Below are 19,145 nucleotides of genomic sequence, written 5' to 3'. Positions count from 1 at the left end.
CTAATATGATGAAATGAAGCATGAAGGCAGAACCTTGATTTTAATGATACTCTGCGTTAAGCACAGGGTTGTGTAGAGTTATCCCTCTACAAAAGGGAAAAGTATGTAAAAGAGTTGGGGTTTTGAATATGAAAGACATGCAATTAATGAACTCATGTCTTTTCTAAAAGAGGATCTTTATTAATGCTTATCAGCTGTGTTGATTAAAAGATTTGGGATTTAGTTGGTTGTTTTTGGTTTTTTTTGAGAGGGACTTTTGTAAACATCTTGGTGGGAGAAAAAGATAATTGCAAAAGAAATTAAAAATGGTGTCAACATTTGCAGATACTGGAAGAAGCACCCCTGCCTGGTAATCTTCTGTTGTCCAGTGGTGTCCAAAGATCCATGAGATTAGCAAGCAAGTACTTGAGTTGAAGAGCCAGAACAGAGACATAAACTTGCAGTAGAAGGTTATACAATCATCAAAGCACTGGCTGGGAACCTCCAACAGTGGTATGTGTCTGATGGGCCTGGTGTTACTCTTCTTTTTTTCTCCCCTTTTTTGCAGGGACATGCACCCCAACAGCTCTGGAATTTGGGGGATTCTTCCTCTGTTTTGTAAGGAATCTAGAATTCAGGAACAAGGAGCTTTCAGAGATGTTACTTTTGAAAGTTCTTTTGACTTTCTAAAAAGTTACTGGGGCAACTTTTTTTGCTGCCATTTGTGCTTAACAAGGGGCAAAGCTATGGGACTCAATGACTTTAATTAAAAAGTATTGTTCTGTTGGTTAAAGAGGTAGCTACCACAAATATGTGTTCACTAGATAAAAATCAGGAGGTTTTTTTTTAAAGAAATACTCTGTTAGATCTTCCTGCCAACCTTTAAAACAGTGCAAACATCTAGTGTAGCATGTGTGCATGAAACATCTTTAATGCAGTAATAATCTCTAGTTAATAATTAAATCTCCAAGAGCTTTTGTAACTTGTGGATGCTACAGTATTTAATCTCTCTACATGAGACTTCTTAAAGAGGAATATTAAGAATTTGAGATTCATGAAGGGAATCCTAGCCTTATGTAAAGACTGATTTAACATACCGCAGTTCTAACTTGGGTTGGTGTGAAGAAAAATTGGTATCTCAGACTAACAATGATGCTGATTTTGTAGTTACAGGTAAGGTTTTTTTAGGCTGTCGATTATCAGATTACTGTTCAGAGATGCATTAATGAGAGTCACAAGTGCTGAAGTGTGTCAGTGACACTTGGTTAGTTTTAGTCGATATGGTACTTATCACACTAATGGATACATCGAATTAATGAAATATAGTTATGCAACATCAGTATGCTAAACAGCAGGTCTTCATTAAAAGAGATGATGAACTTTTAGTATGTGGGAGTGGGATGCCTCCCCCCTCTGTAGCCTCTAAAGTTTCTACTTTAATAATTTCTCCTTCTCTGTAAGAATTCACTCCCTCCTGTCCCAACATCCACATCCAAGATTTAATAAATAACAAAAAAAGTTTTTTAAAAAAATGGAGGGAGTGCTGCCATCTCGCTCTTCCATATATGCAGTTTTATTCTAAGAGCTCTAGGGGTGCAAAATCTTAATAAAACAGATAAATGTCAGAATACACACAGATGTTTCTCCCAAAGTAATATTATCCTACCTGTTTGCAATAGACAGCCTATGTAAAGAGGAGTGTAGACTAATACCATCGATTTGGGATGCCATCTCTGAAACACTTCAGTTTTCATTTTCCACACAGGAGGTTGGTGGGAGATCCAGTTCCTGTTTCAGAGGTTAGTGGCTGTATTTGTAGAGCCAGCATTAAAATGCTCATTTTCTTCTGTATTGTTTTGTAAAAACAAAAACAAAAAAAACCCAAAACCTCTTCCAAAACAAAAAAAAAAAACAAACAACCCCCAAACCTGGAGTTTGCAACCCTTGGCAAGTTGCAGATGAATTTCAGAGCCGTTCTGTATTTGCCAGCAGTAGAAATGTCGCCAATGCTGATGCAGTTTTAGAGCTCTCCTGCTTTGTCAGCACTTAAAGGAAAACCAGCTGAAGGCTTCTCCCCTTTTCAATCTTTGGCAAGTCCACGTCTACTGATAGAAGAAGAGATGTGTGAAAGTTCAGGATATCTCAGTCCAGCAGTTCATTGCACTGCTGGTTAGTTTGCTCTTTGAGTCCCAAGTAACTTTCCCAGAATTGCACAGGAAATTTTAGAGTGAAGTAGGGTGAGGGAATAACAGGGAGGAATTATTAGCGAGAAGTAGAATTAGTACAAGGTAAAGAAGGGAAAATTAGAGCTTTCTGAATTTTTAAAGGTGCTTTTTGCTAGAGTTCCATTTTTTGCATCTTATCTCCCTAAATATGAAGCAGGCTAATGAAAAGCTAAAGAGCAAATTAAGATCTTAAAAAAAGGGAACACTGATTATTTTTAATTCTTCTGTAACTGTTCTTAGAAGGGTGCTTTTAGATTTTAGTATTATGCACTGCTTATTGAATGTGTTAAGCTCTGTAATCAATGTATTCATTTAAAGATAAGGAATTATTAAATAATTTTCTACGATCTGTGTTTTAAGAGATTATGGTTTTCTATGTCTGTAGAAGCATATGCAGGATTTTAGGAAATAAACCAGTTTCTAAGACTTGAGAATGCTTGGGAAACTAAAGCTTTAAATCGGAGATTTACTATGGAAAAAACATTCTTTCACTTAGACCATTGTAGTAGATCTTTTAGGTCTGGAAGATAGGTGAGCAACCCTCTGAAGTTAAACTTCATGAGATGAAGAAAAAAACCTGTTTTAAGTTCAGTGCTAAACATTCTGTTCTTCTGTTCTTAAATAGTTTTCTGCTGTGCTCTGTATGAGCATGCAAGTGCTTTTCTGTCCTCTGACATGGTAATTCATAGCAAGACCTTTTTCATCAAGACCAGTAGGGGATTATCTTAATTAATTATAAATCAGGGGCCAAGATTAACTGACATTTTTTGTTAAAGATTATCTTTTTACTGGTTTCAAGACACGAAGTGTTCAGATATTAGCTTAGGAAATTTTCTTTTCCATTATAGCATTTATCTTATGTATGAATTCCCAAAGGAGTTTGGGGCTGAAGTTACAGTTGTGAAGAGAAATAGAAAACCTGCAGAGAGCTTTGCAGGACCATGGATTCCTTTATTAACACTGAATTATTTTATCAGCTTGCCTTATGATTTTCAACATTGTGTACTTAAAGCTACAGAGGCAGTTTCTAGCATTAGTAATCTAAACAAAGCCGTTCAAGGGTGTTTGACCCTTTGATGCATTTGTCAAAACCTTCCTGGTGTTGTTGGGAGTAAAACACACGCACTAGCAGGCTCACTTCCACTTTGTGCTGTGAGTGTTTGGAAACAGGTGTGGGCTAGTATCACACAGAGTTTGTGAGATCCAAGCAAATCCCACATGGATTTTGCTGGCTTAGGCTCATGGCCAGACTGTAACCCATCTAAAATGTGTGCTGTAGCTTGGAAATGTGCGGTCTTTTTAAATGTGCAGAGCAGTAGTGTATTGCATACATCCTTTCTGGAATATGGACGAGTATGTTATCTAACCCCCTCCCCTAAGGCTGGGGGGTGGCAGGGGGAAAGCATTTTTATGCACAGCAACACAGTAAAGGCTTACCTATGGGAAAGCAAGATGAGAGGAGAGTTGCCTTGAATGCATACTGTGATGGTAATGTCAGTCACCAAAATGGTTCAGTTATTTCAGAAGTTCAAAAAAAGCTCTCAGTGACATAGCCAGTATATTTAAAAACGTTGAATTAACACTTAGCGCACATGAGGCGTTGCTGTTGGAGAGTCACTGTAAGAGTGCAGTGGCAGCACTAAATAAGACTGTAATGTGCAAAAATAGCAAAGTAGCTTAGCTCCCCTCATGGGGCTGCTCTCAGTGTGGACACTCCAAGTATTTATAGCTGCCCTTGGCTCCAGGGAAGTTAAACAGTTCAGGTTTGCTTTAGGGGTTCCCAGTGACACTTCAGATTAAATTTGGTGACATTTAATATTACAAGCAAGTGCTAATTATACTCCTTACAGCTTTTTGGGTAAGCAGGAAGTGGTTTCCCATCCTCAGCAAACTGTGGCACATAGGGAACATTCCCTCATCCCAGATTTAAGTTCCTAGGCGGCCTTCCCCTGGTTGAAACATGTTTCTTCACCTTTTCTTTGTAAGGTGTTCATGATTATCAGTGTGAAGTGGTAGCTTACAGCTGCTTGGGCTTCACCCATCCCCTCAGTGATGGGAGGGAAGGAAAAGCAGCATTTGGCATTTTTTGAATGTGCTGTTTAGTGGCTTTGAGTGCAAGGGCAGTACCTGCAGCAGGATCTGCCCTGGGCTGCCTTTGGCCTCTGCACTGCCCAGGAGTAGAGACCTGCCAGCTTTCTGTACTGGGCAGGAGGGGCTGCCCCCTCCCTTCCCATTTCTCTGTGAATGTTGCTTACTGGCAGTGCTTGCCCCAACTGTTTCTGCTTTGCTCTGTGCCCTCACTAATAATTTTCTTCCGCGGGTGAGGAACTTTGGGGCGGGCTGGGTTATTTTATAACTCTCAGGATCTCTGGGGGCAGGGGAGTTGCTCTTCATCTGTGGTCATTCCTCATGCCAGGGCTCCCTCCTGTCCATCCCAGGAGGGCCATGTGTCTGCAGCCCTGTAGCTTCCTGCCTGTGCAGTCTGCATAGCATAGCAAACATTGTGTCCCCACAATGGCAGGGGCTCAGGGTGTCCTGCAGTGACATGTCTCTGAAGTAGTGTTTAGGTAGTATGTGCATGGCTGTTGGGAGGCTTGGTCTAAAACCTGTTGCTGGCTCTGTGGTTCTCTGAGCTCAACCTTGACCTTGTTTTGCAACAGACTGTCCCCTGAACATCTGCAGCTTTCTTGGGTTTTAAGGGCTAGTCTGCTGTGGGGGTTGCTAAACTCTTCCTTGCATGAATTAATGTAGCTTCACCTTTGACAGCAGCAAAGGGAGCTGCCAGAGGTCTTACATAGCATTTAAAATATCAGCTGCCAGTCTAGAGCAGCTGCCAGCACTAGAGCTCTGGCAGGGAGAATGTTGTCACAGGGCAAACGGGGGAATGTCAGTGTGGACACAGCATGAGTCAGGCTGGGCAGGGACTTGTGTACAGAGTACCCTGACGGTGGTAAGATGCCCTTTGAAATCTCCCAGCACGTTGTCTCCTGTGTTGCTTGGGTCATATATAAGGAAATTTTTGTTACTGGCTCTTGACTGTTGTGTTTTGTATTCAGACCTGGCTGTAAGTAGCCTGTCAAGAGTGTGGGGTCTACACTGATAAAGTAATCCTGTGCAACTGGTAGTCTCTCTTATGGGTGAAAAATTAAGGCAAAGGACTAGGTAGTGAAAGTCCTAAGAAAGAATGTAGTTTCTAAAACCACATATATGTCAATTTTAAGGTTTTTAATTTGCTTTCTCTTTGAAATGTTTGTAACTCGTCTGTTGGTTGGACTGACTTAACATGGGAAAAATAATTAAAAAACCTGATAACTACGTCCTTGCTTGTTGTCATTGCCTTTGTGAGAAGATGCCTCTGGAGAGCACATGTGTTTCTTCAGCATTTTGAATAGAAGGCTTGGCTGCAGGACTTTGAACTGTGTGCACATTTACGCTAATTGGAATCTCCTATTTGCTGTTAGTGCACACACATTAAATGTCTTTTTATACTGTTACTTCTTTGCAATTAATTGTGCCAGCTCTTGTAAGTTAGATGCATAACCATTTGCCTATGACCTGTGATTTAAACCAGGCTTGTTAACTGGGCCTGTTAGATGTAAGCCTGTCTACCAAAGATGCCCAGATAGGTAGAGACAAATTCCAGATCATTTGGACTGGATCCAAATCCATTCATGAGACTTATCTCTTCAGCAGAGTATTCTTTCATCCTGCGATGTTGAAGGAAGAGGGCTCATTGGGGTGTTTTGTTTGCCTGGTTAGTAATGTAGGGTGCATCCGTGGAATGCAGGGGTGCGTGAATTAGAAGGGTCTCAATGCCAGGCTCATAATGATAGGCTGGGTACTGTGGTAGTTGCCACGGTGTTTTACATATGGAATTAATCTATGCCCTTGCACTGGAAATGTGTGTTTCATGCCCTATGCCTTCACATATATGCTGGGTTTGTGGTCATTATGGTAACAAAAGATTTACATTAAGCAGCCCAAACCGATTTTAAATACTAACAGGCATAGAGACCTGTGCTTTTGAAACCGCCAGTAATGGAAATACCTACTGGAAACCAAATTCCAGACTTGGGGATGGGAATGCTGTCTACCAGGATAAGAGTGAGCCAAAAGCATCCAGGAACTTTCTGGTGTTTTAGGTTTACTTCTGTGTACAGGAAAACATGAATATACAATAAAGCCTCCATCCTGTTCTGCATCCAAGATGTGTGTTGTACTGCAGATTTTTTTAAGTCTAAGGGAATTTTTGAAATGAGGCAAGTGCAAGCCTCAGATCATCAAAGGGTTATCAAAACTGCCCGAGAGGTTACACACAAAGACAATAGTCATATTATCTTTTAGGTTCTAACCACTGATTCTAGGAAAAATAACAGTCTGACTATAACATAGTTTTTTAACTGTAGATTTTTTGCTAATACCCTGACCATTCTACAGTCCGTTCTTCCCTATTTATTGCTGCTCCTGCAGTCTCTTCCTGTTCTTGCTGGTCCCAGATTGATTCAAAGACAGCCTGAAACTGTTAGTGGCCTGGCCTGTCTTTTGTTAATATTATTTATTTTCATGTATTTGAATTTATTCAGGATGGCACTAATGTAGTATATATGTTTCAGGCAAGAAGAGGTTAATGGAACTTTAACTGCCTCATAAAAACATTCATGTTCTTGGCAGCCTTGGGATGGTAGTTATTGCCTGCAGTCACATATGAAGACTATTATCCTTTTTGATTGCCACATTTCTATACAGCCAAAATAGACTTAACAGAGTCTTTAGGGTCCTTTTCTACGTTCATCAGCAGTAATAGCAATTTTATGGTGCCTGTTTTGAAAATTGAAAGGGCAACTTTTAGTAAACAGTTAATCATACCAAGAATTCCTTTTTTAAAATGAATAAAATCCTAATGAAAAGGTGTTTTAAAGATGTTTTTGTGATTTAATTTTTGGAAATAAATTCATGGCATAAGAAACAATTCTCAGAACTCACTGCTAGTTGAATTCTGGTTCTTTGGCTCCTTAAACCATTGCTTTACCTTAGGAAGAAGTAACTAGCTAATTTTTTTTTTTTTTTTTTTTTTTTGGATAGGCTATTTTTTGAATCTCCAATGGCAGTGAATATTTTGAGATATTTCAGAGTAATTACACATCATGTTGCTCTGGCTATTTCACATCCAGATGTGACTGAGAGGGATGCCACTCAGTGCCCTTGGATTGCTTAATAACTTTTTTCCTAGGCAATGTTATGTTGTAAAACATCAGTTAAGTAAGATGTTTCAACCACAGAGTTAGTTTGGTACTAATATGTAACATGAAGAAATCTTGTTAAAACCAGTAATACCTGTGGGACATTCACAGGCAGAACTAAAGAGCTAGATACAAAGGGAAAAACCAAGCCAGTGTTTCTTTTGCAGTACTTGCTTCATCTGTATGAAGTACTGAGATGTGAGAAGGATGATTTCAAATACGTGGTTATGTTATTTGGTCCTGCTGATCCCATGACTGTTGGCTTGTGCACAGTTCAGGAGTCTCTAACTGGCATTCTTACATACATAATATGCTTATCTGAGTGTTGCTGCAGTCTTAACTCTTGGAAATAGCTAAGATTCATGATTTTGAACTATCCATTTACATTTAATTAGCTATTTTACATTTTCAAGGGGGGTGTGTGTGCTTTTACTTATTATATACTACTTTTTATTTATAAACATTAGCTAGTACTACTTAACAAACATATTCTGTCATAGCTGAAATATCTAAATTTAGACGTTTGTATCAAGTATGCTGATCCTGAGATAATTGGAGTATGGATGAGTGCTGCTATTTTGAATCCAGAGAAAGAAATATTTGTTTCTTAAAATTGAGAGTGACTCAGGCAATTTTACTACTGTAAACAAGATGTATCTACACATTAAAAGAACATAGGGTTAGAATCCTGTTGTGAAATGTTAACTGCAGCATGATGTCCTCTTGTTTCTTTGAATTTATAACATGTCTTAATCTCATTAAAAAAAACCAAACCTTGATATTTTCTTGAGAGCACAATTAGACCTTCATCACTATCCTAAGAGACTCGATGTGAGTAGATTAACATCTCTCTGGGTGTGCAGAGAAACTATTTTTATTTTAATAGTATGCTCTAACAATTATTAACAATGTTTCCTTGTGCTTAGTAAACATATCATCAGACAGCATGTGAAAAGTATATGGAAATTTCAGGTATGGGAACAGCATGACATAGCTCTGTATGAACATTAGACTTTATTATGCATGCTGTAATTCATGACATTTAAAATTTTGCCAGTTACATATACTAGATTTTTTCCTATTAAATTTAAGACTTTTTTCTTAAGCTCTCCCAGTTAAACCCAAAAGAAGGAACTGAACTTGCTTGTTTTATGTAGAATTGAAGTTTAGCTTTATGATAGAGAACCCTCCAAAAAAGGACATGGCAAAGTAAAAAAGAATGGGCGACAAAGGGAGAAGAAAAGAAAATCTACTCTCTATGAAATAAAAAAGAATCTGGGTGCATGGGGGGGTTGGGGTGGTCATGGGTAGCCAAGCATGATACAGGCTAGCTGCCTTTTTTTTTTCCCCTATATCCAAAGAGATTCTGGGAAGAACCAAAACTTCACACTTCTCCATGGGCCTTTATAGGGAAGAAGGCAAAAGCAATAAAGCTACTTCCTGGTTCTGCAGTAGATACTGATAATTAAGGAAGCTTTTGATAAGAAAATCTACTATATTATAAAAATGGTAAAACATTAAGTCGAATAAAACCATCTCTGCCTCCTTTCTTTATCACAACAGTCTTCTGTTGCTGAGAAAACAACCTGCTGCGCGGAATGCCAGAGGCAGCTCTAGGTGTCAGACACCTTGCCAGCAGGAGGTTCCTGATCCTGCTGTGAGCTGCTTTGGTGGTGGAATCAGAGTGAGGTTTGAGAAGAGGAAATCGCATAAGGATGTCTCTGTTGGTTGTTTACTAGTAGCCAATGCCACTGGGATAAACAGCTGTACTGGCAGTACAGTGTCTCTTTTGTCATCTAGTCTAGCAGCACTGGAGATGAGAATTTAAAGCTTGGGCCCTGAATTCAATGAAGGAAGCCTCAGTGATCAGGGAGCTTGTCATACGGCTTGGAAAACCGAAGCAATATGCAGTAGTTTTGATCATAGACAAGAGGGTTTAAATCCAGAAGTTGTTTTTGTCAGTATTGCTCTATAAACAAAACTTGGACAGACAGACATAGAAGTTAAAAGCCTTGCCCCACCCTCCCTCCCCAAAAGACACCTCCCACTCTCATCCCCTACACTGTAGAAGTATTTTATTTTACAGTTTTTTCAGGGGTCTTCAGACAGAGAAACCTGTGATGCTGAGTCAGGTTTCCCAGTGAAGTATGACAGCAAGATGGGGAATAGAAATTCCTCAACACGAGAATGTGCAATGCGAACAGAGACCTTTCTCAGTTCTCCAGCCTTAGCCACCTCTTTATTAACTAAGGAAATAACTGCAGACTGACTCAGTGACTAGAACTCTTGCCTTGCAGAATTAGAACAAGTGATGATAATACAGGAGTGTTTTCCTCCTTAGAAGCTACTGGTGGTAGTTTCACATTTTTTCTGAGCATATGTAAACATTTGGATCCACTAAACATCCTCCTGCAGGTGTAGTGTTTTCACAGGAAAGTGAAAATGGTGATTTCACCAAGTCACAAATATTTAATGAGGTAAACTATGTTCAGATATTGCTTAATTAATCTTGTTTTCCTTACAGTGAAAGGTGATTCAGATGCAGAGTTTTCTAGAACAACATGCATGAATCCAGTGCCAGAAAACGGGGGCGGGGGGGGGGAACCAACAAAACAAAACACCGGTAATTTAATAAGGCTGAAACATCCTTGTTGTTCCACTGCTTAGCAAACAAAGAGGAATGTATTTACATGGATTCACTGGAGGTTAAGGCTGACTTACTATTTCAGTATAGTGCAATGTAGTGAGTGGGTTGGAAAGAAGTATGTTCTTACATTGAAATTACTACACCTCTAGCAGAGATAAAGAATGCCTGATTTACCTTACTGAGGTCTGTATTCTCCCGGAACCTTCTGCATAATAATGTCCAGAGAGACCTCTGTGCTCCATTCTACATCATCAGCCAGTTAAGATGGGTTATAAGAATATACATTTTCATGATTTCTGAGGTGGGAATAGTTTAATTGGGTTCTTAGCTGAATAACTGAAGTTGAGTAACAATGTTTCAATGTTAATGTTAAATTCTGTAATTGGAAGGAAAGGTCAACTAAACAGGGAAGGATTTTATCAGCACTACAGAAAACTCTTTATGCTGTTCTTTTATGATACTGTAGGAATTGTCCTTGATATGATGTCATGTGTGCATCTTGGGTATCTCTGAAGTCCTAGAATAACTTACTGTCTGTTATAGTTCTTGTTATTTTCAAGGAACAGCTGGCAAGTCTGTGTTTCTGTGTAGCTGCTAGTGGTTTGACTTCGGTTTTGGGAAAGGAGAATGAGAGGCAGAAAGTTGAACTGAATGAAACTTCATTGGATTTAGGTCCAGCGAATTTAAAGTATGAGAAAGAAACGCTGTGTGTTCTTGCCGTTTTAAAAAATAGTTTAACACTAGTCCAAAAATAACAAAGGTAATATGAAAGCATTTTGTTTGCCCTGTTGATCTTATCTTTGTGACAAATTAGTTTTTTCTTTAAGAGAATTCATACTAGCTTTTGATTTAAACATTGCAGCCATTTAAACAGCACTCTTATTTACTGCTACCTGTATGTTTCCCACAGAGTTCTATATTAATTTGAAATTCAGTATTTCGTTTATATGCAGGGGACATGATCTTTCTCCTTCATCTAGCAACCTGCACTGCCCATATATTTTTTTTAATCTTCAGATGTAACCTTCTTAAATACTTAAGGCATAGCTCCAACAGAACAGTGGTAAGCTGCTCTTCTGTTAACTTTGCACTCTCTCTTTTCTAGGTCTTAGTGAAATAATCAAGGTGCCTTAGTTTTCATACTCTGAAGACCTTGTTATTCAGATAAGACATTTGTGTTTTCTAGTCTGACTACTGGTTTTGAAAGTGCACATAAAGTAAAAAAAATAAAATTAAAGAAAGGATAAAGTCTTAAATACACTTTCTTCAATCTGTAAAATACAGTAGCTTCAGATTCCTCTGTATATATATCCATCAAATTTATTATTTAAAATGGGGTAAAAGTATCTGAACTAGCAAGGCCATATGGAAAGGGATTAACATCATTGACAACAGTGAAAGTGAGATTTTTTAACAAGTTGAGCATAAACAGATTTGGTTAAGTACTGGCAGAAGCCTTCCTAATTAAACAGGTAAGGTGAAGATAACGTGGGAAATAGAGAAGGCAAGAGAAGATATTTTTAGTTTTGGGAAAGTTACTGTCAAAGTGCAGAAAAGGTGCTGGCGTTCTTACATTTCTACACTTCTACTCACTTCCACCGTGCCAACTTACCTGCTTGCTATTTTTGATCTACTTTTAATAGAGTTCTCCTATAGAGCTAGTGTTTTACTTTATATAGCAACATTTTCAGAGTAGAAATTCTCCTTGTGTTCAGTTAGCACTTACCATACTGGAATTTGGATGTTTAGATATTCCTAAGGTAATAAGTAATTCCTTAGGGAATAAGTTTAATAACTTTAAGGATTTATTCCTATAATAGTTTCTGTAAGTAGTCATTAAGCTATTCATCAAAAGGTTGATGCTCCAACCTTATGGAATGGACTGCTTATTTATACCTTATTTTTTAATAGAGACTTTGCAATTGATTTGGTAGCACTTTGATGGGAACTGTCACAAGAATGAGATCTCAGTTAAAAGCAAAGGACCATGCAGATAGTCTTTTCAACATGAAGTCAGTTATGTTATGGTCTCTTCAACATCAAATCACTTGTGTTTCCACCTAATTGTGGTGGGACTGAACCAGGTACAGGGACTGAACAAGAGTATTATAGAGACAGTTTCTTTAATCATTTCTTCCTATAACCCAATCTCTAAATTTCTAAAATATGCGGGGTACATATATGTTATAGTTCAGATCAGGAATGTGCTGTCAGAGTAAATCTCCCAGTTGTTACTTTTTACTGTTGTTTGGCTCACTTTGTCAAGCAGTCTTGAAATGCATGTAGTCTGTGGATGCAAAGTCCTCAGCACCACTGATTTGTTCTACAGCCCTTCTGTTGGATGGGTTGCCCCTACTGTTACAGACAAGTTCTGCAAGTGACATCTTACTTTCCCCCAAATTCAAGATTCAAGAGGGATTCTCTTTCCTTTGCTTCTATGGTAAAACCTTTCAATAGGTTTTTGGCACCTCTGTGATTATTTTGCTGTGTATACTCAAAATATTTACTTGCTGTGCAGAAATATTTACTGCAGCTAGGAATGGCAACCAAAGAATGAATAAAGGGCAAGTAGTTCAATATGCAGTACCAGCCTAAAATATGAAGAATAGTTCAAGTGAAGGTAACTTATTCTAGAAGTCTTGGACTGTTACAAAACTGATCGAACTATAAAGGTAGTGAAGCACTGATGTTCTTAGTCTGGATTGTACTGTCCTAGGTATATTTATTTTTTTAATGGGTTCTTCTGTATCAACAGAAAACCTGCAAAAATCAGAAAAGGCAAATCCTATGCATTAGATCATTAGCTTTGAAGTGATTTCATAAATTCTTCCTCATTTAATAGGCTCTATTACTAAGTTCGTACTGCAATTATCCCTTCCTTTGAAGGGCTTCTGCAGATCCTAACCACTTCTAAAGATAGGATTCTCAGTAGAAGGCTAATTGGTCTGCTCATCTATGTGAATTTTTGTGGCGTAACAGAAATAATATGATTTATAAAACATCTCACACATGCAAACGTGTCATCTGTACCCCACAGCTGTAACGCTTGTCATTTTTTCCATAGATTCAAGAAAGCAAAGTAAGCTCAGGTGTGTAGGAGTGGCAAAATATATGAGGGCAGACTAACTTTCAGAGGTGAGAGATACATATAAAACACATTTAAACCAAAGGCCCTTCACTTTAAAGAGGTATTGTCAATGCTGACAATGTAAGTTTGCTTTGCAAGTGAAATACATACATCTCACAAGTCCATTTTTTAAAGAACTCTCAGACTCCAGTAAATAAAAAAATCTCAAATTGTCAAGTGGGTAACCAGTATCAGGCAGTGTAAGTGGGGTTTATTTACAGTTGTGGGTAAGCTCATGCATGCTTGTCACATCATCCCTCCTTCTCTTCCCATACCTGCTCTTTGGTTAGGCCAGAAGCATTCATATTTACAGGTATTAAAATGGTGATGCAGAGCATCAAGGGATTCAGAAGCTATTACCCATGAACCCAAGACAACCTTGCAGAGGGAGGAGAAATACAGCATATTCTAATCTTTCCTTAAACATGATTTGTTTCAGGCAGTGGTTTCAGATTGAATAAATATCCGAGTACAGAGTTGAGAGACTCCAGACACCTTAAGTATATTGAATTAAAAAATTAGGGGGCATTGTAGCGACTAGAAGGCGATGTGTTTTGCAGAGAAGCGGGGTAGGATGGGTCACTTGATACAGTATACTTTCCAGTAATTACTAAGAGCAGATCCTGCTGCTAATTCAAACAACAGAAGCATTTTCTAATTATATAGGGCCAGATTTTCTGGTTTAGTTTCCCAGTGAAGACCTCTTCTTGGGAAGTCTAGAATTTTCCCTCCTCTGCCTGTCCTTCTGCAGGAGCAGAGAAGTAGAGAAAGGTTTTCTTGGCTTGCAGGATGCATGCTGGGTGGTGATGCAAGCTGCTAAGTTACACCTAGTTTTCAACTAGTAAGTGCCAAAATTCCTGGTAACTGAGGCTGTAGTGACTTTGCTTCAGAGATAGAAAAACATTTTACATTTGTGTTACTCAACTACACATAGCAAGGTAGTGGTTTATACTATTTTTATGAAGACCCAGAGCTATAACAGACTGTGCCAGAGCAAGAATAAAATCTAATGTCATGCAGCAATGATGGGAACCAGTAGTCCTCTGCTTACTAGCCAGTTGCGTCAACTGGAAAGTAACAGCTTCATTTTAAAAACACCTGCAAGGAATTATTTTAGTAACTCCCTGTAATATTTTCTAACTAATCTACATATGTGGAGAGCTTACTCTCTCTGGCTACAACTGTAAACCCAAATAGCACGAAGCTGTTTCTGATGTGAGGGGTTTGTAGGAAGGCATGGATTTTGCAACCAGGAAGAGCAGGTGATTTTTTTTTTTCTAGCAACACAAGAAATCTTTAGGCATGTTAATAAAATTAATTTTAGGAGATGTTCATTATTCCCAGGTGAAAGTTTAATATGCTTGGAGACTGTGGTGTATGGTCATTGTAGTACTATAAATTTTTTTCTTACTTTCACTTTGATAAAATGAAACATTTTAAAATTTTATTTTCTGCATTGCACATTTTAAATGTAGAAATAGAAGACTGAAATATTCCATTCACAAAGGTGAGGTCAGAATATTTTGATCTTATTAAAGCTACTTTATTTCCTTTCAAAATAGATTCCTGTTGAGGTTGTGTAACACTTGTTGAAGTGACATTTTCAGCTGTAAAAATGTTAGAAAATTTCACTCTAAATTTAATAGCAGTTCCTGTTTCTCTAGCCCATGCTATTAAATTCAGTCCAACTGAATAGGTGGTTATAGGTGGCTATAGGTGGTTATAGTTCTTGTCTTGAAATCTCTGTGTGCACATTAGAATTAGAAGATAGAGAATTGGAGAAATATAAAATATTGGAGTTAGAGACAGAATAGAGGAAGGACATCAGTACACACTCTTAACTTCCTGGTGAGAAAACACAAGTGAAAACATCTCTCTGTATACAATGCCTTGGTATTTAATCAATGACTTTAGAAAATACCTTTTTTCCCCTAAACTGCACTCTGTCCCCTCATCCCTAATGTCGAGGATGGATGTGCGTTAACTTTGAGAACTGAGTTAAATACCTGACCTTGCAAAATTTTGATGTGCTTGGATTTTTCAATCTGGCGATACAAGATACCAGTTGCATAGTGAAAGCTAAAAGAAAGGAAGTGGAACTCACCAACTTTTAGCATAGAGTGTCTGTAGTTCCTTTGCTTTCATTTTCACCTGAATGCAAGTTTGAATGTTCTGCATTCACACTGCAACTTTGAATGTTCTGCTTGATACTGAAGACCGTTTACTTCTCGGAGTTGATGGGCAGTATTGCTTATCCCCACTGATTTCAGACAAAGACCTGTTTACGTCCAGTTCACATCCCTGTTGATTCCTTACCTCTGTGTCTCATAAACCCCATGTCACTTAGGATAAATCTAGAAAACGAAAACGTTGGTTTAAGTATTTCCCTCGCTAGATGGCAGCATTGCTTCAGGTAATAATATTGCCGGCACTAAAAATGTCGAAGTTTTTACTATTTCAATTTTATCCAGTATGTGAGAGAAACTCTGACAGATGTGTTCATTTGTCTTATCTGAATTTACATATGAGCATCAGTCATGGGACTGGATGAGTTTCCTTCATTTGCCGCTTTGTTTGCAGGCTCTGCGATGGGGATAAATTCCCAGGACTGTAATGAGTTTTGTGAATTGTACTGAACCTATATGATTATTTTGATTCTTCGTCATGATTATAGTGACTCTAGTTAATGCTATAGTTTCATTTCTGAGACTTCAGCTGCAAACCTGGAATTTGATTGTTTCAATTGCAATAAGCAGAAAGATTTTACAGGAATTTTAATTTCAGATTCATACATATTTCCCTTCCTGTCTACTGTGTGCTTTTACTCTTTCAGGGCTTGATCCTACTGTCTCTGAAGTCAATGGCTGAGCCAGAATTTTAGGGTAAATCCTGTAAAGAGATAGGAACAGCACATAAGAAAGGTGAGTAATTTTTTTTTTTTTCATTTTATTCCCTATATAAATAATCAGAGATGATGAAAGATCTGCTGTTTGAACCATTAGAAGCATCAACCTTCAGTTACCTCAGGACAATCCCTTTATTTGATTTCAAGGCAGCACTGATTAACTTCAAAAGGAATTAGGTCAAGTTTATTTCTGGTTCTGAAAACAGGTCTATTAATTTGGCCTTACCCATATGGAATAAAAAGCCTGGAATTACAGGAATCCTCACTGTGCCATCTTGGATACAGCTGAGCTTTCCAAGAATATAGATACATATTTTTTTTCTTCTACTTATCATTTTACCTGTGGTTCTGATTTTAATGCATGAGTTGTGAGCTGAAGGATATTATTTTCTAATTCCTACAGCTGTTTGATAACTTTCTTCAGATATTCCATTTGGCATAAAAAAAACATTTTCATTCTTAAATAAGGAAAACATTGTCCATGGTTGCCTGGAGAAATGTCTCTCTCATACTTAAAATACTGAAGGAACTATACTTTGCTATCCTTTGTAGCAATGGTTATTATTTTAAGGAAATATTGGGTGGTACGGTTTTAAGTCTTGTATTTTCATTTTCTTGAAGATTTTATGCTAAGCACAAAAAAAAAAAAGCTTGCCTTCCTTTTAATTTCTCAAAATCCATCACACTAAGGTTCTGTTTTACTGAGGTGGTCACTTAGTTTACACTTCTAGGACTAAGGTAGGTTTAGTCTGCAAGTGTAACTTTCTAATAAGAGCCAAAGTAATTTCACTTAATGTTTGGAGATATTAAAATTCCTATCTCTATACTTTCTGAAACTGGAATTTATGAATTATTTAATTTCTTCTTTAATATACCTAGAGATTTTTATTGGTGCTGTTCTGCTAATCTTCAGTGATTCACAGTACAGCCTCTCAAACACTAACTTACCATTAGCATCATTTACTTTTGTGGCTTTGAACACATTTTCTAAAATTGCTGAAGGAAGAGGCATGGTTATAAATGATTCTAAGAGAATGAAGTCAGGCCCTCGTGTTATAAAGAGTGCTGAATTTTGCTCTTCCCTTCCTACAGCAGCACAGAGTCTAAGTAAATAGAAGGAATGTACATGATTGTATCTTCATTTGTAGAGGCTGGTGTCTCCACTTTAACACCTCTTCCAGCCCTGAACTGGAACATGTGAATAGCGACGGGTGAGAGCCTTCAGAAAAGTAAGTTCAGACATTGGAAGTTGTTTTGGCTCCTGCAGGTAATCACACCTCCCTCGTTCCAGCTCTCTTTGGTTAAAAAAGAGAGCATGAATCTAACCTCCTGGTCACCTAAAGCCTGTGATAATTTCCATGAGCCCACTGCTGCTTGCCTCCTCACTCGCTCATCCTGGTAGTAGAACAAGTCTGGCCTTACCCATTTGCAAAGGAAATTGAAAGCCATTCTGCTTTAAAGAGGAAAATAATTCAAAAGCTAGCCTGTAGCAGAGAATTAAGAGATTGTTTAAGGAGACTAAATAATTGATGTTACTGGTGATGAAATGCAATATTGATCACTTTCAAGTCTAACCCACACCATTAAAAGTCAGAAGCTATTTTTTTAGTAGACTGTATGAAATTAATTTATCCTCTTCCTACTGGATGAGAATTCTTGTTATAAATGGGTCTCACTGGTTTAATCAGCAGTGACCATATGTGTGGTCCTTTATTCTAGAGCTATTGATATATGTGTTTGTCAATTTATTTTTTTAGAAAACATTTAAAACATGTTTGTTTTTTACTGTTTTTTTCAGGACTATTTAGAAGCATGCTTGAAAGACACTGGTGAATGAGGTACTCTTAACCTTTACAGTGGCATTTTTAATTCAAAACCTAAACTTTTATCATGTAGCCTTTATCATGTGTTAATTCTGTAAGAATTTATATCTGCCTGACCCACAAACAAATAGAAAATTTCATTTTTAAGGATTCAAAAGTCAGTAGCATTCTTTCCACATGTGCTTAATACAAAGCACAAAAAGAAGAGAGATAATGTTATTCATAGAACCATAGAATGGTTTGCATTGGACAGGGCCTTAAAGATCATCTAGTTCTAACCCCCCTGCCATGGGCAGGGACCCCCTCTTAGTGTTAATTTTCATCGAATAAGTATTGAATAATACATATTCAGTGCTTATTCCCTCTAAGTATTCAGAGAACATAATAGAAAACCGTGTAAATTGATGTTACACATCTCAAATATTTTAATGAAATGCTGAATTTTGGTTTTATTCTCATTTTTAGTGTGGCCTATTTATTTGCAGTGCTAGAATAATATTAATCCAAGTTTATATTATGATCCATATATGCAATTTTTGTAGGATAGCTTTGTAGTTGTTTGCCACTCTTGAAAGCCATGTTGATTGTCTAAAAACTATCAGAAGTAACATACAAAGAACGAGGAGTACCTCCTTTTTCAATACCTCACTTCAGTCATGAAAGAATTTGCAGATACTGTTGAATATGACCAGATTACTGAAATTTGCTTCTCACTCAGAAACACTGATATGTTCTCTACAAATTCCCATCCCATTTTACTTCTCCATGCTTCCAGGATTTATGTTGGTATTGCAGAGATGGGCAAAAATGTAACGTTTAAATGTCAGGGGGTTCATATGCTGATGAAGGTGCACCATTAGAAAACAGAGTTTTTCAAAAGCATATTTTATGTTGTAGTGTTCATAAAACCGCTTTTCAGTAGCTGAGTACTGCTCAAAATCATTGGATGGATCTGCATTTGGCTTCTATTTTACTGCAGTAAGATGTATTGAAACCCCAAACTTTTAATTACAGTTTCTGACCATTATATAATGGAAATGTATCAAAAGAAAACTTACTCTGAAATGGGTATGTAGATATATCGCCAAAATGTCATTAATACTTTTGCTCAGAAAACATAATTAGAGGAAAATATGTTGTATTGTGAATAGCAACATTTCTACTATAAAGGAAAGGATTTATTCGAAGTTGCCTTTGGG

At 37.6% G+C, this 19,145-nt stretch overlaps 1 long non-coding RNA gene across 1 annotated transcript; it reads left to right on the top strand.

Moving 5' to 3' along the window:
- The first annotated feature begins 242 nt into the window (after positions 1-242).
- On the top strand, positions 243-17,962 carry LOC113481373. The gene is made up of 4 exons (XR_003398670.1): positions 243-492; positions 16,052-16,139; positions 17,272-17,352; positions 17,922-17,962. It is a non-coding gene; the product is annotated as an uncharacterized LOC113481373 (long non-coding RNA).
- Positions 17,963-19,145: the final 1,183 nt, after the last annotated feature.

Source organism: Athene cunicularia, assembly GCF_003259725.1.
Source record: "Athene cunicularia isolate RWA chromosome 5 unlocalized genomic scaffold, athCun1 chr5_part3, whole genome shotgun sequence".
NCBI classification, from domain to species: domain Eukaryota; kingdom Metazoa; phylum Chordata; class Aves; order Strigiformes; family Strigidae; genus Athene; species Athene cunicularia.
The sequence above is the reverse complement of the archived record's forward strand: the minus strand, read 5'-3'. Positions and strand labels throughout refer to the sequence as shown.